The 22,619-nt window shown below is 43.2% G+C and overlaps 1 protein-coding gene across 5 annotated transcripts in view; it reads right to left on the minus strand.

Moving 5' to 3' along the window:
• Positions 1–22,619, minus strand: part of SEC31B (SEC31 homolog B, COPII coat complex component) — a 125,104-nt gene that overhangs the window by 17,642 nt on the left and 84,843 nt on the right. The window contains exon 31 of one of the 5 annotated variants that reach the window (XR_014309319.1): positions 14,391–15,081. The exons of the other annotated variants lie outside the window; for them this stretch is intronic. The gene's annotated coding sequence lies outside the window, so the exon portion shown is untranslated. Of the gene's footprint in view, positions 1–14,390; positions 15,082–22,619 lie in introns of those variants that run through there. 5 annotated transcript variants of the gene reach the window in all.

Consider the following 22,619-nt stretch of genomic DNA (forward strand, 5'->3'; position numbering starts at 1 on the left):
AATTTGTGTTTCAAAAGATACTCTCAAGAAAGTAAAAAGACAGGGCACCTGGATGGCTAACTCAGTTAGGCGTCTGCCTTCGACCCAGATCATGATCCTAGGGTAATGGGTTGGAGCTCCACTGTGAGCTCCCTGCTCAGTGGGGAGCCTGCTTCTCCCTCGTTTGTGCTCTCTCTCCCAAATAAATAAATAAAATCTTTTTTTTTTTTTAAGATTTTATTTATTTATTTGACAGAGAGAAATCACAAGTGGGCAGAGAGGCAGAGAGAGAGAGAGGAGGAAGCAGGCTCCCTGCTGAGCAGAGAGAGCCCGATGCGGGACTCGATCCCAGGACCCCGAGATCATGACCTGAGCCGAAGGCAGCGGCTTAACCCACTGAGCCACCCAGGCGCCCGAAATAAATAAAATCTTAAAAAAAAAAAAAAAGAAAAGAAAAGAAAAGGAAGTAAAAAGACAACCCACAGAATGAGAAGAAATATTTGTAAACCTATATCTGATTAAAAAAAAAAAAAAAAAAACTGGCACCCAGAATACAAAAGGAGATTTCACAGGGGCACCTGGCTGGCCCAATCAGAAGAACATGTGACTCTTGATTTCCAGGTTGTGAGTTCAAGCCTCAAATATGGTGTAGAACTTACTTAAAAAAAAAAAAAAAAAGAAAAAAGAAAAAAGGAACATCTTAATGATAAAAAAAGACAACCCAGTTTTAAAATAAGCAAAATGGGGGCGCCTGGGTGGCTCAGTGGATTAAGCCGCTGCCTTTGGCTCGGGTCATGATCTCAGGGTCCTGAAATGGAGCCCCGCATTAGGCTCTCTGCTCAGCAAGGAGCCTGCTTCCTCTTTTCTCTCTGCCTCTCTGCCTACTTGTGATCTCTTTTACTCTGTCAAATAAATAAATACAATCTTTTTAAAAAAGGTAAGCAAAATGTTTGAACCACCATCTCTCCAAATAAGATACACAAATGACCAATAAGCACATGAAAAGATGTTCAGTATAGCTCTCAAGGAAATGCTAGTCAGAACCACAGTGAGAAACCATTCACAGCTCACTAGGATGGCTCTAATGAAAAGACAGTTAATAACAAGTGTCGATGAGAATGTAGAGAAACTGGAACCCTCATGTATTGCTGGCGGGAATCTAAAATTATGTGGCCACTTTGGAAAACAGTTTGGCAGTTCCTCAAAAGGTTAAATAAAACATAGTTACCATATGATCCAGCAGTTTTATACTTAGGTACATACCCAAGAGAACTGAACACATGCCCACGCATAAACTTGTACATGAAAGTTCATGGCAGCATTATTTACCATACAATAGCTAGAAACAACCCCAAGTTTCACCAAGTGATGCATGAGCACAAGGTGGTATAGCCATATTATGGGATGGTATTCAGACACACACACACACACACACACACACACATGACTTACAGATGCCTTTACAACATGGGTAAACTTTGAAAACATTATTCTAAGGGAAAGAAGCCAGACACAAAAGACCATGTTCTATATGGTTCCATTTATGTGAAATGCAGCACAGGCAAATCCAGAGACAAAAACAGACTGGTGGTTGGCAGGGGCTAGGGGTTGAAATGAGGCACGGATTTTGTTGAGGGGGGAGGGAATGATGAAATGATCTAAAGTTAGATTGTGATGGTGGTTGCACAACTCTGTGAATATGCTAAAAAACACTGAATCATACACTTAAAGGGCAACTTTTATGGTCTCTGGTTTATATCTCAATAAAAAAAGTAGGAGAAAAAATTCTCAGTTTTAGTGGTTTTACCATTAATTGTAAATAGCTGAGATTCAAACTCATGTATAATCAAAAGAAGCACTCAGTATTTTCGTAATTATATAGTGATGTGGTCTCTGTTCTCAAACTGCAAGGAGACAAGAGACACCAGTCACATGAGAAAAGGCACATGCTGCAAAGCTAAAAAGTCTAGAGTGAGGGGCGCCTGGGTAGCTCAGTGGGTAAAAGCCTCTGCCTTCGGCTCGTGTCATGATGCCGGGGTCCTGGGATTGAGCCCCACATTGGGCTCCCTGGTCAGCAGGGAGCCTGCTTCCACCTCTCTCTCTCTCTGCCTGCCTCTCTGTCTACTTAGGATCTCTGTCTGTCAAATAAATAAATAAAATCTTTAAAAAAAAAAAAAAGTCTAGGATGATATTCTTGCCAAACCAAAGTCTTGGAAGAATCCATATACCATATACCATATTCTACATTAGTTAAAGGGGTTGAGCATGTCATGCAAATCTAACAGCCTTTTGATGCAGGAAATCCAAAGTCTGCATCCACCCAACCTAGGTACACAACAATACAACAACATTTACCACACAGCCCAGTGGAAGTAGGTACTAATGATTACCCCAACTTTACTGATAACGTCTTTGAATTCACTTGGAGAGAAGTCAGGCTATGAGAGAGCCATTGATGGTGCTGTGATTCAGCTCCAGAATTGTGGTCATTCGTGACTCTGTTGGGTGAAGAGTAGATGACAAGCCAAAGCCCAAGAGTGTGAGTCCCACATATTCTAGTATACGCCCTGTGGTAGTCAGTTATACTCAGACAAGCCAGGATGTAAGGGCAGGGAGCTCAATTTTTGCAAAGTCAAACTGCAGATGAGTCTTCTGTTCCAGAAGAACCCAAATTACTCTACCTCCTGACCCATTTCAACCACACCTGAGTGAAGCTTGCTTCTCAAATGGTAGAAACATCTGTGACATTTCCTCTATGCTTTTCTAAACCATACTCCACCCTCCTGCCAGGTTTTGAGATCCTTAAGGGCATCTTCTCTTTTTTTAAAATTTATTTATTTGACAGGATGAGATCACAAGTAGGCAGAGAGGCAAGCAGGGGGGTGGGGGAGAGGCAGGCTCCCTGCTGAGCAGAGAACCTGATGTGGGGCTCAATCCCAGGACCCTGAGATCATGACCTGAGCCGAAGGCAAAGGTTTTAACCCACTGAACCACCCAGGCACCCCAAGGGCATCTTCTTTTAGAGTATCTCCTGCCCGTAAACAGTTGGTGGTTGATAAAATTACTAAAACATCACATGTCTTGTGTTAAATTCTGCCTGCTGCCACCAACTGTGGACATGTCACAGGGAGCAGGAGCCGTATTCTGTGACCTGTAGTTAACTTTGTGTGCTGTGGGCGGACAGGCAAAGTGCTGATTCTTGTATACCAACTTTGGGGCAAATACCACAGGCTTTAATTGCAGGCTCCAGGGAGCGGAGATTCTATACTGGGGTTGCTGGAGGCAGAGCCCCGCCCCCCCCCCCCCCCTTTTCAGGACAGGGCCTGGTCCTCACCGCCAGCCTGCTACGCCCAGGCTACAGAGAGCTCACAAAGGCCAAGTGTCTGCTGTGCTGACTCACAGCGGCTCCCTGTCCAGGCTACGACAGTTTGGGGGGGGGGGGCGGGGGCCCTCTCCCTCCGCTCCCTCCAGGCCATTTCCCACCTGATCGGTGAGCAGCCAGGACCATGTGAAGCTTTAAAAAAAAAACTGTGTGACCAACCAGAGGAAATGAGCACCACGGAGAGGAAAGTGAAAGTGAAAGGTGGGGGAGGGTGCCGAATGGCTCCTGAAAGTCCCATTCCTTTCTTGGGGAATTCTGGACAGCAGTAAGGATTCACCCTGTTGTCTTTTGGTTTGTTGGCTTTATAGGTAGATCTTTTTAAATTGAAGTCAAATTCACATGCCATGAAATTAACGTTTTAAAGGAAACAATTCGGTGGTATTTAGCGCATTCACTGTGTTGTGCAACTACCACTCTAACGAGTTCCAAACATGTTCATCATCACAAAAGAAGATTCTGTACTTGTTAACTGGTCACTCTCCATCCCCTCCCTTTCCTCCACCCCCAACCCCTGGCAGCCACCAATCTGCTTTCTTATTACTTTACCTATGCAGGATATTTCATATAAAAGGAATCCTGCCAAAGGGACCTTGTGTGTCTGGCTTCCTTTTCTTTTTTTTTTTTTTTTAAAGATTTTATTTATTTATCAGAGAGAGAGAGCGAGCACAGGCAGACAGAGGCAGAGGGAGAAGCAGGCTCCCTGCCGAGCAAGGAGCCCGATGCGGGACTCGATCCCAGGATGCTGGGATCATGACCCGAGCTGAAGGCAGCTGCTTAACCAACTGAGCCACCCAGGTGTCCCTCTGGCTTCCTTTTCTTAGCATAATGCTTTCGGGGTTCATGCACACTGTAGCCTCATCCCTCTTTACTGCCAAATAATATTCCATTGTACATAAACAGCACAATTGGTTTCTCTATTCATCGGCTGATGAACATTTGAGTTGTTTCCACATTTTGGCTGTTCTATACTGGAGCACCTGCTTTCCATTCATTTGTGCATATACTTAGGAATGGAGTTGGGCCATAGGGCAATTCTGTGTTTAACTTTTTGTGGAAGCACCAAACTGTTTTCCACAGGGGCTGCAGCGGTTGACATTTCCAAGAGCAATGTGTGAGCGTCAGCCCTTATCCTTAACATGTACCCATCTGTTCCTCTCTTCTCTACTTTCCACAAAGCCAGTCCCTCACAGACTTCCATTTCCCCTAGACTGGGTGGGAGAAAGGCCACACCTCTAGTGGAAAGGCCATCATCAGGGAACACTGAGCAACAAGGGACCTCCCTTGCCTGAAGCTATGTCCCTACTCTTGTCTTTTCCAAAAACAGGACGCTGTGACCAGGGACAGGCAAGGACAAGCTCCCATCTCCCTGAGACACACCCACTCCGGCCTTTTCGGTTACCCCATAAACCACCCTTCTGTGCCCTGCAACGCCTCCATCTTCACACAGAACATTCCATTAAATCCTCTTAAACAGTCAAAGCTGAGTGCAGAAAGGAAGCATCTCTGTGTGGAAGCTGCCAGCCCTGGCTCAGACCCCGCGGCTGGTCTCAACTCTCAGCTCCAGCTGAAGATCTCCAATGACAGCCCCTGGCCTCCTCCTGCCCAGCCCCCTCTCGAAAGAGCCTGCCTGTCTGGGCCTGGCTGGTAGCAGACTTGAATGGAGAGGGAGAGCTTCCCGCTCCACCCCCGCCCACCGGGGTTACTGCCGGTCACAGAGCTATTTACATTTACAACAGCCCAACAGCGCCTGATCAAGCCGCGACCAATCAGCAGCCCCCAAGCTTGTCTGACTCCGCCGGCACCAATCAGGAGGTGCTATCCTTACAGCCTCTCTCTCTTTGAATCGCAGGCCGGCTGTCGCCTCTTTTAGGGAGGGGACCCTGACTCAGAGCTCTGCTCTTCTAGACCTCAGTCTACCCTTCTCAGGAATGGGGAAGATACCAAAATGCCCTTCAGTTGGCAAGACGTCTTGCACTACAGAAACGTAGGAATGGCGAACGCTGTTCCTTACCCGCGCAGAACCAGCGCTTCTCTGCTGCAAAGAGACGTAAAGGGAGATTTTTAACTTAACCTCCTCGCTGCCAGCCCCTACTTCACCCTTATGGGCTCTGAAATCCAGGGCTTGCCTTTGAGGTGGTGTGAGCCTTCGCTAACCAGGACAGGCCGATAGGCAGCGCTAGTTGTGATCTCGGCTGCAATAGCGCCGACACCTGCCCTGTACCAAGCAGGGAGCAAAGACTCCGCAAAACAGACCGAAGACTGGCTAGTCACAGGGTAAAGCGGAAACACGGATGCGCGGGAGAACAGTTCATGGCTGATGTGGCCCGAACAGAAAGGAGGAGTGGGAGAGTGGGAAGGAAGGGTAGAAAGGAGGACCAGAAGTCTGGCCCGGAGAGTCTAGGCTTGCTTCTATAAGCGGTAGAAGAAAATAATCTCCGTGTTTCCGAACCAGTTCACTGGTGCTAGCCTTAAGAACAGATCAAAGGAGGACTAGATTAGGGGGCTGGAAGATTAGTTAGCAGATCATGGAACCTAAAAACCAGGAGAGTCACAGTAGAAATGGATAGGAAGGGCACAGGCTGAGAGGCATTTTGGAGTCAAAATCAATAGCACTTAATGGGCAATGTGAGATGAGAGAGGAGTTCAAGATGACTTTCAGATTCCTCTCGGTGACTGCAAGAGTTAACACGTACTCCATGAAACGTGGTTGTCGGGGCAGAAGGAGGGGGAGCAACAGCGGGAGTCCAGGAGAGAAGGAGAGAGAGAAAAAGAAGCAGATTTTGGAAAAGGAATAGGAGTTCAAGTTTTGACCTGGGAAGTCTGAGTTATCAGAAGAATATCGACCTGGAAATAATACCCAGCAGACAGTAGGGAATAAGGATCTTGGTCTTCAGAAATGAAAGAGGAGAGCCAAAGAGTGTCTAATGAAACTAGAAAGGAAATTGGTAACCTAGGGATACAGATAAGATTCAACGACAGAATCTTGGGAAGTACCAACATTTAACAGGTAGAAAGGGGACACAGAGTTACCAAAACAAAGAAATATCAGATATGAAGAAAACCAAACTAGACTAGTAGAATAAAATTTTTTTAAAAACAACATAATTCTCCGAAGAGGGAGTAGGACATTGTTTTTAAAAAAAAAAAAAAAGGTAGATACCTGACTAAAGGACTTAGGTTAAGTAAATTATGAAACATTCATTTAATGGGCTCTGATACAAACATTAAAGTTATGTTGTGAAACTATACGAATTGCCACCAGAAGATGTTTAGCATCTTGTTAAGAGAAACATTCAAGTTACAAAATAGTATATACAAAATTATCCCATTAAAAAAATACATATGTGACTGCAAAGGGGTGTAAGGACACTTTTAGGGTGAAGGAACTGTTCTAGATCCTAATCCCCTGGGGGTGTGTGTGTGTGTGTGTGTGTGTGTGTGTGTGTGGTTACACAGCTGTATACAATTACCCAAATCCTCAAATTGTAATGCCTTTAAAAGGGTTTGGGGTGGAGACTACGGACAGGGTTGTTCTGAGAATTAAATGGCACAGTGCCTGGAATACAAGAAGAGCTCAATCAGGAGAAAAGAGGAGGGTAACCCAGGATCATGGCATGGAGGAGTAGACACTGGACACAAGGCCCGCAAGGATGAGACTACACGTGGCCCTGCGACACAAAACCCCCAATAAACACACACACATACACCCTAGAGTAGGTCCAGACAAAAAAGAAAGTGGAAGAAACGGAGTGCTCTTAGAAGTACTTTTAGACTGAAGAAAAGGAAGCTGGGACTTGGTATAGATGAGGGGCCTTTGTGCTGGCTTAATATATGCCACAGAAGAGGAGAGAGACATAATGCTTATCGCTCTGGAGGGTGAGATAAAGGAGGGAAACTAGCGGGGGAATGAGAGTGTGGCTTGTGGCGTCCAGGAGTCGAGCCACCTTTAAGTTAAGGTAACTTGGACTCTTACGAGGTCTAGGGAGAAGGAAGCCACTCCTTACCAGATTGGTTTGTCAGAGAAGCCCAGAGCTTTCCTCGTGGATGACCTCTTCATTTCACCTAGTTTTTGACTCCTTGATTTTAAGTACATGAAACCCTTTCCAAAGGTGATAGGATTTAAGTTCCGTTATTTTCAGCCTGTGGAATGGATGCCAACCTTGTCTCTTTAGACTGTCTAGTAATATCCCATCTCTTCATGCTTTTAAGCACATCTATTTAAGTGACCTTTAATGACCCAGGCTTAATGAGCTTAAAATGATCATATGTAGCTGATAACCACTAATTGCATTTTGAACTAGACCTCTGCTAGCAATTTAATTAAAGTTGGCTCTTGAACCAAGTAGGGGTTAGGGGTACCGACCCCCATGCAGTAGAAAATCTGCTATAACTTTTGACTCTCCCAAAACTTAACTAATTACAGACTACTGTTCATCAGAAGCCTTAAAGATAACATAAACTGTTGATTCACACATATTTTGCATGTTATATGAATTCTATACTGTATTCTTATAATAAAGTAAGCTAGGAAAAATAAAATGTTCTCTGAAAATCACAAGAGAACATATATTTATAACAGTACTGTTTTTATCAAAAACAAACAAACAAATCTGGGGTGCCTGGGTGGCTCAGTCAGTGAAGCAGCTGCCTTTGGCTCAGGTCATGATCCCAGAATCCTGGGATCAAATCCTACATTGGCGGGGGTGGGGGGGGGTCCTTCCTCAGTAGGGAGCCTGCTTCTCCCTCTACCTCCTCTGCCTTCCCTGCCTCCTCTGCCTGCTGCTCCTCCTGCTTGTGCTCTCCCTCTCTTTCTTGGACAAATAAATAAATAATCTTTCAAAACAAAAGGAAAAACCAAAATCCTGCACATAAGTGCACCCGGGCAGTTCTAAGCTGTGTTTTCCCAAGAGCCAACTGTGTTTGGTTATAACTGTATTTGATCGACTCTCTTTGTTCTATGAGTTCACATTTGACTTCGTCTGGGTGCCCCTCATTCTAGTGTTCTGTGGTACGGTGAGGAAACTCAGATGAGGAGTCTGTTGACCCTGGTTTCACTACTTAACTAGATGTGTAACCGGAAGAGACATTTTGACACAGAGGTTCTCAACATGTGATCCCCAGACCCCTGAAGGTCTCCCCGGACACTTTCAGTGGATTTGTGAGATCAGAATGATTCTCGTGGGGCACCTGCGTGGCTCAGTGGGTTAAAGCCTCTGCCTTCAGCTCAGGTCATGATCTCAGGATCCTGGGATCGAGCCCCGCATCGGGCTCTCTGCTCAGCGGGGAGCCTGCTTCCTCCTCTCTCTCTGCCTGCCTCTCTGCCTATTTGTGATCTCTGTCTGTCAAATAAATAAATAAAATCTTTAAAAAAAAAAGATTCTCGTAATAATATTAAGCCCTTATTTGCCTTTTTTCACCATCATGTTAACATCTGTATCCAAATAATGGTGGGTGAACTCTTTGCACCTTGACGGGAATCAAGGCAGTGGCTCCGTACCATACTAACAGTCATTGGATTCTCCACGGCCATGCACTTGGAGAGAGGTCGGTTTCATTAAAAAGTGTTTTTGATAAAGGAGTAAAAATTATAAATGGTATTAAATCCTGGCCACTGAGAACATGTCTTTTAAAAATTTTGTGTCGGGACGCCTGGGTGTCACAGTTGGTTAAGCGTCTGACTCTCAGTTTCAGCTCAGGTCGTGATTTTAGGGTCGTGGGATCAGTTCCTGTGAGGGGCTTGCTCAGCGCGGAGTCTGACTTTAAGTCAAAGGAAATGATAGAAATGGTTGTACATGGGGTGCCTGGGTGGCTCAGTCATTAAGTGTCTGCCTTTGGCTCAGGTCGTGATCCCAGGGTCCTGGGATTGAGCCCCACATCAGGCTCTCTGCTCAGCGGGGAGCCTGCTTCCTCCTCTCTCTCTGCCTGTCTCTCTGCCTACTTGTGATCTCTGTCAAATAAATAAATAAAATCTTAAAAAAAAAAAAAAAAAGAAATGGTTGTACATGATAAACTTAAGCACTCTTTAAGTATAAGCCAGCATTACTGCCATCATTTATTTATTTATTTATTTATTTATTTATTTATTTATTTTTTTAAAGAGAAATCACAAGTAGATGGAGAGGCAGGCAGAGAGAGAGAGGGAAGCAGGCTCCCTGCTGAGCAGAGAGCCCGATGCGGGACTCGATCCCAGGACTCTGAGATCATGACCTGAGCCGAAGGCAGCGGCTTAACCCACTGAGCCACCCAGGCGCCCAACTTCCATCATTTCTTACATATTGTTGTCTGTCAACCTATTCAAAGATCCTTGAGCCCTTCCTCTTGTTCTCCACCTGTCACCGCACTTCCTCATACTAGACACATAGCAGATCCTTGGTAAATATTTACTGGTAAACTGACTGATATAGCATGACTTTTGTTTTTATTTTTAAAGATTTTATTTCTTTGTTTGAGAGAGAGAGAGAGAGAGAGCATGAGCACAAGAAGGGAGGGGAAGCAGAGGGAGAAGCAGGCTCCCACTGAGCTGGGAGCCTGATCTGGGACTCAATCCCAGGACCCTGGGATCATGACCTGAGCCAAAGGCAGATGTTTAACCCACTGAGCCACTCAGGCGCCCCTGAACAGATGTTTTCTTAATAGAAGTACAGGACTTTAAAATTATTTCTAGTAAGTTTCACTTACTTGCTAATCCTAAACTTGGAACCTATTGAGGCTTTTGGAATCCTAATTCTTTCTTCTGAGGTATTAAATATCTGTTCTAGCTTTGTTTATTTGAAAGTTGGATAAGCACACTTTCCCTATCTCAAATAAGAGGGCTGTCTAGGTCAGAGCCAAGGATAGCATGAGAAGTTTTGTTTTGTTTTCCACTCATCAAAAATGAGACATTCTTCTCTCCTGAGTACTGTGCAATGAATGGACGAGCTCACCTGATCTACCAGGTTCACTCTGTGTCCTCTGACCAGTTCCCTATTTATGTCATAGACTAGCCTTAGAATCGGCGCCAATAGAATAGTCAGTGAAAGAGAAAGGGAAAATATTTGAGAATATAGTAGGTTAAGAGTAATATTCTGTACTAAACAATAACCAAGGCTAACAGTGCCTGCCTCTCATCCATGAAGGCAACACAGTGAGGTGAAAGGGTAACAATGTGTTACCCAAGTGTTGAAGACTTGGCAGGTGTGGGTGTTTGCCCAAAGCGGGTAGACCTTGAGGCCATTCCTGCCTCTAGAGGAGGAGAACCTAGAGAAAGAAGGAGAAGGTGCATTTCGAATCAAGGGTTTTGAAATAAAGACACTCAGTGAAATGTAAGGAGGATGAAACACATGAGGAGAGACGATCTAGTTTTGATGTTTGTAATTTTAGTAGAAAACCTTTAGATTGCCTATAGCTGTATACTAATAATAGGTTAAAGGTGACCCAGGGCTTCCAACAAGATCCCGACAGAACAGATCGCAGACTCAATTAGTGTCTCCCTTTCCTCTCTTGGTGCCCTGGTTTGGGTGTTGAAGTGGCGGCCATACTGGGGGGGCGGTTGGTGAGTTAGAAGATAAGACAATGTCCGGATCGTACAGTCTGGGGGTGGTAGGGGGGATGTCCCAATGGGCTCTGTTCACTCGAAAAGTCTCTTATAGTCTCTTTGCATTTTGTTTTGATATTATATATAAGTTACACATACACATAGGTGAAAGGGCCAAACCATTTTATAAGGCTTATTTTGAAAATAGCAATACCTCATTCACCACTCCTTGCCATGGCTTCTGTGGCTACTTATGCATTTAAAATGTTTTTATGCATCATTTATTGTCTCCCACCATGGAAGATGAGACCTTCACTTTCTTCACCATCACCACCTCCCCCACTGCCACGTTCCACTCACGCACATGGGCATGTCCATGTCTCACTTTCCCTGTCCTTCCTGTACTGTTGTGTTTTAAGTTTGGTTATATCAATATTCAGTGTTGCTATTACCATGACTATGTACATATTATTCACGCATTAGCCATATAACATACCCATGATTTCTCTCCTGTACAACTAACTCTTTGTTTTCTCTGAGCCTAATGGTTATCTTTTTTTCTTTTGGTTTTCTAGGCACTTATCATTAATTCAACCCAAACTCCCTACCAGCGGTCTGTATCTTGTTCTTAATACATTTGGTTATGTTGGGTGTCCTAATCAATCTCATCTTCTTAAAGAAATCTCTCTTGGAGTCTTCTCAGCTGCTCTAGCCCAGACTGGCTGCTCTCCAAACCTGCTGACGATGTCTTATTCTGCCCGTTCTCTTCAGCATCACTCTAGAGAGTCATTTTCTTCTCTCCTACTTTGGATTACCTGCTCCTGGATCCTTTGTGTCTCTCTTTCTTGGTTTCTTCTTATTTTGGAGAGGCTCCTTCTCAATTAGTTTCATGAAAAAGAGTGTTCTTAAGATATTCTCTGTCTTTCATTTTCCAAAATGATGATGTGCCTTGCTATGGATCTATTTTCATTTGGTATCAAGGCCGTGGTGGACTCTTTTAATCTGGAAATACTTGTCCTTCCATTCCCCAAAATTTTTTTTATTATTTCCTCCCTTTTTTTTCCTCCCCCTCTCTCATCTCCAGAATTGATTTTCTATTTTTTTTTTTTAATCTTTCTCTTTTATTTCCCCTTTTTCTTTTGCTTGGTTTTCTAGGAAGTTTCCTCAATTTCATCTTATAAACCTTGTATTGAGTTTTAAAGCTCTGCCATCATACTTCAATTGGCAATAGTTCTTTTGGAATTTTCCTTTTTATTGCATATTGCCTTGTTCCATGGATGCAATATTTTCTTTTTTTCCTTTGAGATTATTAATAATAATTTGAGGGAATATTTTTCTTCTCACTACATAGTCTCTTGTCCTCCAAATTTTTTGTTCCTGTTTTTTTGTTTTAGCAAATCTGTTTCTGCAGATAACTGATGATCCTTGGCTGTCTATTCATGTATTTAGTGAGGCACCAAAAGGTCAATCAGAGGTTCTGAGCATGTGATAGTGCACATTTGATGCAAGCAGATCTTTGTGTTCCTGACTGGACTGTTTCTTTGCATCATTCCCAGTACTATGTCATAAGTTTTTTCTGTAGGCTGTCAGAGTCTGCAAAGAGATTCACCTGGCTGCCAGCATTTTAGAAGCTGAAAAAAGAGAAGCGACTGAGCAGTGTAAGATTCAGTATATATTCTACTTAATCCCCACTTTTTTGTATAATACTATGTTGTTTTTGTCCCCTGCTTGGATCTGGGCTAGTAACTCTGCCCTTAGAAGAATTTGGTGTTCCCCAGTCAAGAGATCCTTGATTACAACCCTACCAATGAATAAGGAGGTTTGGAGGTTTCGGGTGTTTTACGTGGAGTCAGGGGAGGAATCTCTTCCCAACAGAACAATTACCCTGTCCTTGGGCATACTTTCACACCATTCCCCGCCCCACCCCCACTTCCCAAGGGAGCAGGTACACCAAATCTTGAACCTTTTAGTGTAAATCATTTGCTTCTTGGGTTTCCCCATCTGCCTGCTTAAGCTTCAGCTTTGTAGGTTCTACTAAGATAATTAATCCCTCATCCACCTGTTTTCCAGCATCCCAAGTCTTACCATGGACCTTTTCCCTGTTATTTTTGATCTTCTGCAATTATGCCTTTTAAAAAAAAATCCCCTTACTATTGTTTTACTAGGGTTTGGAGAGGGAGCAATGGCATGTGTTCACAACTTTTTCCTTGTCTTAAAACTTTCGTGTAGTTTCTCAGAACCTGTCTATCTTCACACATATGTATTGAGTGCCTCATATATATTAGGTACGGTTGAAACACTTGGGAAACATCAATGAACGAAACAGAATATCCTTGCACTTGTGGAGTTTACATTCTACTGTGTGTGTGGAGGGAGAGATAATAAAAATTAAACCTAAGTATATACATTACATAACAGGTATTGTATAGGTAAGGTAAAAAGTGGAGCGAGAAATGGAGAATTTAAAGTAATGGGCAGGGGGAAAGCTGCAGAATTTAGAGTGATCAAGGTAGGTGGCACTGAGAAAGTATAATTTGAGCAAAGACTTGAGGGAATTACATTCATAAACATGTATCTTCCTAATAGGATGTGTTTCTACATATTTTCCACAAGATTTATCCTCTCTTTATTCTTAGTCTGAAGATAGACCGATATCTTCTTTTTATTGTGTACCCTCACTGCACCTGGCACATAATTTTACAAAGGACCTGACAATGCTGGCTGCCTAAGCGCCTGGAGAGATATTTGAACTTAGGGGCTGACCTGCCATATTCTTTTAGGTAAGACACCATCTGAATCTCAGCATCTTTATTTGTATGTGGAATAATCATAAGCCGCTGGACCTCATTCTCTTCCTGGAAGCTAGTATCCATGAGCTTCAAAGATTGGTAAAGGAAACATACAATGAAAATCGAGGTATTATAATGACATTTTAATGACAGATGATTGACACAGCCCACATTTTCCTGACAGGGAGAAAATATTCAGATTATCCTGGGCATTAGATTAGATTTACGTTGAGTAATAGTGAGGTAAGCTGGTCTGACTTTACTATTCCCATCCAACCACCCACAAGCCCCAACCCACATTCTTACGGGCTAGCTTCATGATCAGATGGCCAAGTAATGTTCTTCTGTTCAGGGTCACAATATAAGGAACTAACTTTAAATAAGTTATTTACATGCCTGGCACTCTGCTGGTGCTGTTGACATTCATAATAGCCTGATGAGACATAAGTTACTAGCTCTATTGTCTTTCTTTTCTTCTTCTTTCTTTTTTTAAGATTTTTATTTATTTATTTGACAGACAGAGGTCACAAGTAGGCAGAGAGGCAGGCAGAGAGAGAAGGAGGGGAAGCAGGCCCCCCACTGAGCAGAGAACCCGATGCAGGGCTCGATGCGGGGGCTCAATCCTAGGGCCCTGAGATCATGACCTGAACCGAAGCCACTCAGGCACCCCTTCTTCTTTTTTTAAGTAGGCTCCATACCCAGCATGGAGCCCAGTGTGGGGCTTGAACTCTTCACCCTGAGATTAAGAGCTGAGCTGAGGTGAGATCATGAGTCAGACACTTAACCAACTGAGCCACCTCTGTGCCCCAAGTCCTATTTTCAAATAAGGAACATGAACCTCAGGAGACTAAATAACTTGTCTAAACTCAAACTGCTCATACGTGGTACAACCAGAATTCAACCGGTGTCAGTCCCCAAGCATAAGCCCTTTCTATACACCACACTGCCTCTTAGAACCGACTCCCAGAATTGCATTTCAGAACGTTTCATGATTAATCAAATGCTAAATTGAAGAGTTTTTGAAATGAGAGCAAACTAAGCTTATAAAAATAAATAAAATCCCATTTTATTTAGCAGGTATTTCAGTATGGGTTCTCCAGAGAAAGAATAAATGGAATATCCATCCTTAGCTTCTTTCTTTCTCTCTCTGTCAATATATAGATAGATTTACTAGAAGGAATTGGCTCACAAGGTTATGGAGGCTGAATAGCCAAGATATACAAAAGTCAAGACCTGCAGTCAGGAAGCTAGAGACCTAGGAGAGCTGGTGGTAGAGTGCCAGTCTAAGTCAGAGTCTAGAGAAGGGAGAAGACCTATGCCCCGGCTTGAAGACTGTCAGGAAGAGAAAAACAATTCTTTTTTACTCACCGTTTTAGTCTCTTCAGGCTTTCTGCAGATTGGATGGAGGCCCATGCGCCCTGGAGAGAGCATTCTTTTTTAGTCTACTGAGTCAAATGTTAATCTCATTAAAAAAAAATCCTCACAGAGACATCCAGAATAATGTTGAACCATATATCTGGGTGCCCTGTGGCTCAACCAAGTTGATGCAAAATTAGCTATGACAAAAGGTAATAAATTTAGAAAATTCATCTCTCTAAGAGAAGCTATGGGAAAAGAAATGTAAATGGTCTTTTAATACATGGTGTAAGTACTTTTTTGTTGCATTGATGTATTTGTTGAATATTGTGTTCTTGATACATGTTTTTAATGGTTTGGAAAAATTAACGGGCAAAAACATAAATATCTACTAAGGGCACATGGGACCAGGTTAGTGGGGCTGAGAATAATCCTGATCTCTTCCTGACATTTTGTGTGTGTGTGTTTTTTTTTTTTTTTAAGATTTTATTTATCTATTTGACAGACAAAGATCACAAGTAGGCAGAGAGCCAGGCAGCGAGAGAGAGAGGAGGAAGCAGGCTCCCCACTCAGCAGAGAGCCCACTGCGGGGCTCAATCCCAAGACCCCGAGATCATGACCTGAGCTGAAGGCAGAGGCTTTAACCCACTGAGCCACCCAGGCACCCCACTTCCTTTCATTTTGAAAAGACATTGGTTCCTGCTCTAAAGGACTTTATTGTTTCCTGGACAGACAGACTTGTAAACAACAATTAGAATATAATTGTCACAATGAAAGTCGGTACAAATTACAGCATGCAGTCAGGCAGAACGAGCACACAAATCTACCTTTGTTTGGGGTAGGGGTACAGAGGAGGTAATTTTTAACAAGGCCTACCTCTGCCTAGAAAATCTCATCTTGTACATGGCCAGCTCAAAGGCCAGCTCTCTACCAAATGTCCCAAACATTACATTGTCTTGAGGTATAGATAATCATACATGTATAGCTTATCTCCTCTGCTAAATGATAAATTCATTAGCAGAAGGTATGGACCCCTTAGGCATCTAGGTATCTCCCATACAGCCTAGAATATTGCTGGCACACATTCTGTGTTCAGTTAATGCCTGCTGAGTGAAGGACTGAAACAAAGGAGTAGAGGCTACATCATTTGGCTCCCATTCTCCCAGATACTTGACCCTTTAAACATTTGAAGTAATTGCTAAATCAGACCGCCTTTTGCTATTGTCGAAGTAACAGGAAGACTTCAAAACCACCAAACAAACAAACAAATTCTTTTTAAGGTCATCTGCCCTATTCCTTGGTGCAGAAAACATGTTATGTAACATTATAAAATCTGGCCAATGAAGAAGGCTTTCTCTAGTTTTCTGTTTCTTGCTTCCTTAATAAACTCTACATTCTCCTTTCAAAAGATCTTGCCAACACTAATTCATTACCACTGTACCCATCAGTAGAATGAAAAATATTTGCATATCTCTTTGGTATAGCAAGGGAAAAGAGGTCAGAAGCAATTCAGGACTTGGAAGCTGCTGGCTTTTCTATTCTCTGTATTATGAGGCGTCTTCTTTCTTTTCCAAACTGTTTTCCCACTCCATATTGAAATAGGGAATTTGATTGTGCTCCAGGATTTTGTGAGAAATATATAAGCTATAACCTAACAACCTGTATAAAATAGTTTTTCCCCCACAGCTTTTTTTTTTTTTTAATTTGACAGATGGAGATCACAAGCAGGCAGAGAAGCAGGCAGAGAGAGAGGAGGAAGCAGGCTCCCTGCTGAGCAGAGAGCCAGATGAGATGCGGTGCGGGGCTTGATCCCAGGACCCTTGGGATCAAGACCTGAGCGGAAGGCAGAGGCTTTAACCCACTGAGCCACCCAGGTGCCCCTCCCCCACAGCTTTTTATACACGTCTACTTAATGATACTATTTATATAGATAAAACCAGAAAGCAATGAAAACAGATGAAAATATTTGTGGATAGGAGAAAAATTATACTGGCTTATAAATCCTCTTTGTTAAAAAGCAACCTGCAGAGTGATATACAGAATTGTTGAATCACTATATTGTACACCTGAAACTAAATAACACTGTATGTTAATTATACCATAATGAAAATTGAAAATAACAATAACAACAAAAACTAACCTCCAACTTTTGAAGATTTAGGTTGACAGAGAGACACCAAAGAGCAAACATCAAAGATGTCCCTCAGATTCTCTTTGCCACCTGAGTTACGCTTGTCGCTTGGACATATCTGTGGAAACCAGGCTTGGAATCAAAATCTCCTAACAGCTCTACCCTTACAAAGAATGGCAATGGGAGCTCTTTCGTTAAGGAAGATAAGAGGAAAATATTTGCATATCATAGTGAGAATCTTTAGATTTCCTTCATGAAGGAAATGCCTTTTGCATCTTTTTTTTTTTTAAGATTTTATTTATTTGACAGAGAGAAAGATCACAAGTAGGCAGAGAGGCAGGCAGAGAGAGAGAGAGAGAGGGAAGCAGGCTCCCTGCTGAGCAGAGAGCCCGATGCGGGACTCGATCCCAGCACCCTGGGATCATGATCTCAGTTGAAGGCAGAGGCTTCAACCCACTGAGCCACCCAGGCGCCCCATGCCTTTTGCATCTTGTCTTAAAACCAAGATAGGAGATCCTGGGGGTGGGGGGGGTGCAGATTTTTCAATAACAAGCACAACACTTTTTATGCTCGTAAAACATTTTACAGAAAAGGCTATTATTGAAAAGATTTAGTTACCACAGGATTTGGGAGGAAACACACAGGAACTCACTGGTTTCACTCTGGTGTTGGGGGACCAGTATAATAAACCATCTCTAAATGTTTCCGAACTTCAAGATGATTATAATACTTCTATCAGTTACTAGACTTCTATGAAGAAAGTGAATCCCTTCCTAACTGCTCAATAAGGGACCTTATAAAGATGTAGCGTGAGATAAAGAGGATGGGGAGTCTTTCCAGCCAGGTATGGGCTTTAAGATTCAGTGGGGACAGAGTGGTGCTGGCCAAGGGTAGACGGGCTGCTTAGGGAAGGAATGCATGCGAGCTGCCTCTGCTCCTTCTGTCAACACTTCTTCCTTTCCATTTTGTGAGCATACACTTTCCTGGCTGTGTTCAGGATATTCAGCGCACTCTGCCCTCTGCCTGGAAGAAACAGACACCCGCCCCTCACAGCTCTGTTCTTAATATAACAGTGAAGGGTTTATTTTCAATTATCTCTGGCTTTAGAAATCAATACTTCTTTCTCCCCAAGCTGGTAATTAAATGAGTGATTCAATAAAAGGAAAAGGAATTGGTCAGGCTTTTTTGGATGCCAGGAAAAGGTATACCTTCTTATCTTTTGTATTCACCCAGCAAAGCCAATAAATTTTTAAAAATCCTGTATTTGTAATCCTGTGAGGCTACAACTGATTTAAGCCTGATTAAGATAAAGTGTCAAATTCAACATTGGACAGACCAAGCGATGCCAGAATTTTGATACTAACATAGAAAAGTGGAATGCTTCCCTGGTTCAGCTAGGCATCCCTGCTCCCAAACTCTCAAGAAAATTAAAATTCTAGAATCTTAGAACTGGATGGGACCTTTGTCCTTGTGATTACCCCTCCGTCTTGGAACCCATGAGTCTTGCCTCCAAAAATGTCCCTTTATGTGAAGTAGGACTCTGGTGAACCAGAGTTTTTTTGTCTGTTACCTCTTTGTAATCAGAGAAAACACAACTGGCCGAGATTGTTGTCAGTATGTGGGTGCGGCTGGAAAAAAAATACCCACTGGGACCAAGAGTTCTTTCTTCACTGTATTCTGCTTTCATACTGTTGCTCATGAATAAAACATATTCACATGACATTTTGTACTTTTCTTCCCTTATTCAGTCAATGCAGATAGCCACTTCCTCCTGGGCAGTAGGAGAGAGGTATTGGCTCTGTGTTGCCGGAGATGAAGCAAAAGATGCATGAAAAATTATAGAATTTGCTTAAGAGCATATGATGAAGGGATCCACTTAGAAATGAGAAGAAAAGTCAAAAGTCTTGGACTCTGGTTAAGTTGCTTTCTTCCCTACAAAAAAGCTTATCTAGTTTCCAGGACAGGAAAAAAAAAATCCCTTCCTCTTTCTTTTAAATCAAAAAATGTTATTCCTGGGCGCCTGGGTGGCTCAGTGGGTTAAGCCGCTGCCTTCGGCTCAGGTCATGATCTCAGGGTCCTGGGATCGAGTCCCACATCGGGCTCTCTGCTCAGCAGGGAGCCTGCTTCCCTCTCACTCTGCCTGCCTCTCTGCCTACTTGTGATCTCTCTCTGTCAAATAAATAAATAAAATCTTAAAAAAAAAATGTTATTCCTTACTGACGCTTGTTATAATGGCAGGCCCTGCGTACCCATCCTGTACAGTACAGTTCCTGCTTTCGCAGAGCTCGTGGTCCAATGGGATGAACAGGCAGGAAATGACTAACAATGTGAAATGTTATCATAGTGTTAGGAGAGGGAAAAAGAGCATCACGAGAGACAGTAGGAGAAGAAAAGACAGAAGGAAAGAAGGAAGGAAAGGGGAGAACCAGAGCAATTTCAGACATCAATTTTTTACAAAAATACAAACTTGGGCCAGTTTGAAAATAGGAGCCTGCACTAAGGTAGACACAATAGCTTTGTTTTTGTCGAGTAAGGTAAATCATTTGGAAGGTCACATATAGCAAGAGCAGCCAGGTTCAATGAGACAGAGACATGCTCCTCCGAAAACGTCAGAGGGAGTCGTGACTCGTCTAACCAGGTCGTGCCACCTGCAGTCACTGACCTCCCTGTTCTCTAGAGTGACTTCTTGGCATGCGCTGGCTTTTCCCATAGCTAAACGACTCCTCTGCCAACTTGGCTTATGAAATGTTTATAAGCAGTTTACAATATTGTGATGAAAGGCACAGACAGGTTCAGAGGGATTTTAAATCACACTTTCCTAATTTCTTTTCTTTCTTCTTCTCTTCTTCTTCTTCATTTTTTAAATGATAGGTAGAAACAAAGGTTACCAGGAGGACTTTCAACAGGTTTGCCTCTAACATTTGCAGAACTACCTGTGAGACAACAAATGAGGGCCCACATACCATCCTTAAACAGCTAAAATGTATAAACCAAGCTAGCAAACTTCAGTAAAATTGGATAAAGGGATATTCTTTCCTTTCACCTTGACACACGCCTTCATGCCCTAGAAGACGAGGTTTGGGTTTATACTTCTCCAACGCTTTTTGAAGTTCCACATGAGGAAGTGATGGGATGGGAAGAGCCAGCCCCCAGCCGCTAGCACCCTTCTCTCTCCCACCACTCTCTATCCCTGTCCCACACTGGAAGGGCCCTTACGCTCCTTCAGGTGAACCCTGTCATTCCCACGATCTAGTTCCAGGCACACAGCCTTCAGGCAGCCACCCGTGAGGTCTGGCAATGTATGCACAGGAGTGACAGTCCACCCTTAGAGGAAAGACACAGGCAAGGGGACAGGCTCTTCTAAAAGGGGTTTGGGGTATTTGGGCAAGAAATGCTGGGGTTCTAGGTCATAGTGTGATATTTCTCTAAATGGAAAAACTGAGAAAGAGATAGATATCTCTAGGTCATATGGCAAATGATTTGCTAAGCTAGGATAAAAAATCTGTAGGGCCAAGTGTATCACCATCTCATCTGTATGATTTCACCTGGCTAGCTCCTGCCTTTTGTTTAGAAAGTCTAGGTAGAGTTAATGCCTATATGCCGTGTCTCAAGGACTACTGCGAGGTCCCAAATGGCCACTGGAAAAGAGTATTCCCCACTGATCTGTCATATCGCCATTCTCCTTTTCTATGTACTCTGAAATTCACACGTTTTGTCACACAGTTTGGGAGGTAAAAAAAAAAAAAAAAAGATTGGGATACAGCCTTCAGGAAGTCTTTATTTAAATGGACATTTTTTGCCTGAAAGACAACAGGTTTTAAAGCAAGAGTCCTTTCTACATCCTCTATTTGTGGTGTATGTCACAAGTGCCGCTCAACAAATACTACTGAAGCTACCTCTCGGGCCAGGGACTGATATGGATTTGGCAACAAAATGAGACAGACCCGGTCCATGTCCTCATCACAGTGCAAATATGATGAATGTCACAAAAACAGAAGCCACAGGGAGCTTGGAGAGCACCCAGCATGAAGAGCTGACCTGGATAAACTTTCTAGCAACTTGAAGAAAATAGGAACTAGATAGATGAAATGTTAGTGGGAGAAGGGGCAGCGGAGTGCTCCATGTAGACAGAAAGAAACGTGTTAATGCTCAAAAAGTAGAGAAGACAGCAAGGAGGAAGGGTGGCCAGAGATAAGGTAAATTTCTAAGCAGGGAGGAAGGACCAGGCACAGAGGGCCATGGTAAGATGTATTGACTTTAGCCCATTGAAGGTCTTTATTTTATTCTATGTTAATTTTTTTCTAAGATTTTATTTATTTATTTGAGAGAGAGAGAGAGAGGGGGAGAGAAGGAGTACAAGCAGGGGAAGGAGCAGAGGCAGAGGCAAGGGAGAAGCAGGCTCTCTGCTGAGCAGGGAGCCCAATGTGGGGCTCCATCCCAGGACCCCTGGATCATGACCTGAGCCAAAGGCAGACACTTCACTGACTGAGCCGCCCAGGTGCTCCCCCAGTGAAAGTTTTTAAACAGGGAAATGACGTGCAGATTTGCACATCTGAAAGACCACTATGGATATAGTGTAGTGAATGGACTTCAGGCGTAAGGATAAGACACAGGAATCCTGTTCAGAAGCTATTTCCATACTCCAAGATACAAGCGGTGGCGGCACAGAGAGAGGAGGACAAAACGAAGAAAAGTTTAGTAGTTAGAATTGGTAGGATAGACAGAACTGATGGAATTCACACAACGTGTGAAGGAGGAAGAGTCAAAGATGATTCTTTGTCTTTTCCATGGTAGTGTTTATAATGATTTAATTTATGACAAAGTCATTATTTGTGCAATTGTTTATTCAATCTCTGTCTTCCTCACTGGGTTATAAGCAACCGGAGGACAGGGACCAACCACACTGAACACCTTCTTCCCTTGTGTCCATGCTCTGCATGGTATGTGGCACGTAACTGTGTTTAAAAGCTATTTATTGGTTAAATTATACTTTTTTGATAAGCAGATGGGTTTCTGGTGGTATCAATTGATGAGTCAGAGACATGGAGGAGGAAGAAGTTTAGAGAAATGAGTTTTGGCCCTGCAGAGTTTCAGCTACCTGGGAAACACCCACGCGGAAATGGCCTGTGAGCAGTTGGAAATAGGGAGTTTAACCCTCAGGAGAGAGGGATGGGCTGGACGGATGTGGGAGTCGTGAGCTTGGGGAAAGCAGTGTAGGGAAAGCAGTTGAAGCCAGGGGGTATAGGAGATAGCCTAATTAGCAAGTTTGGAATAAGAAAAGAGACCACAGGAGAGCCCTCTGAGGATTGAGTATATTAAGGACTGTGTTGAGGAGGAGCCTACAAAGATGACTGAGGGGTGGTTGGAGGTAGGAGGAAACCCAGGAGAAAATGGAGTCTGAGGCTTAAGGGAAGAATATTTAAGAAAGAAGGAGTCAGGGTGTCTAATGTCTTTAAGAACTCAAACACA

This window comes from Mustela nivalis (genome assembly GCF_964662115.1).
Source record: "Mustela nivalis genome assembly, chromosome: 2".
Classification (NCBI taxonomy): Eukaryota; Metazoa; Chordata; class Mammalia; order Carnivora; family Mustelidae; genus Mustela; species Mustela nivalis.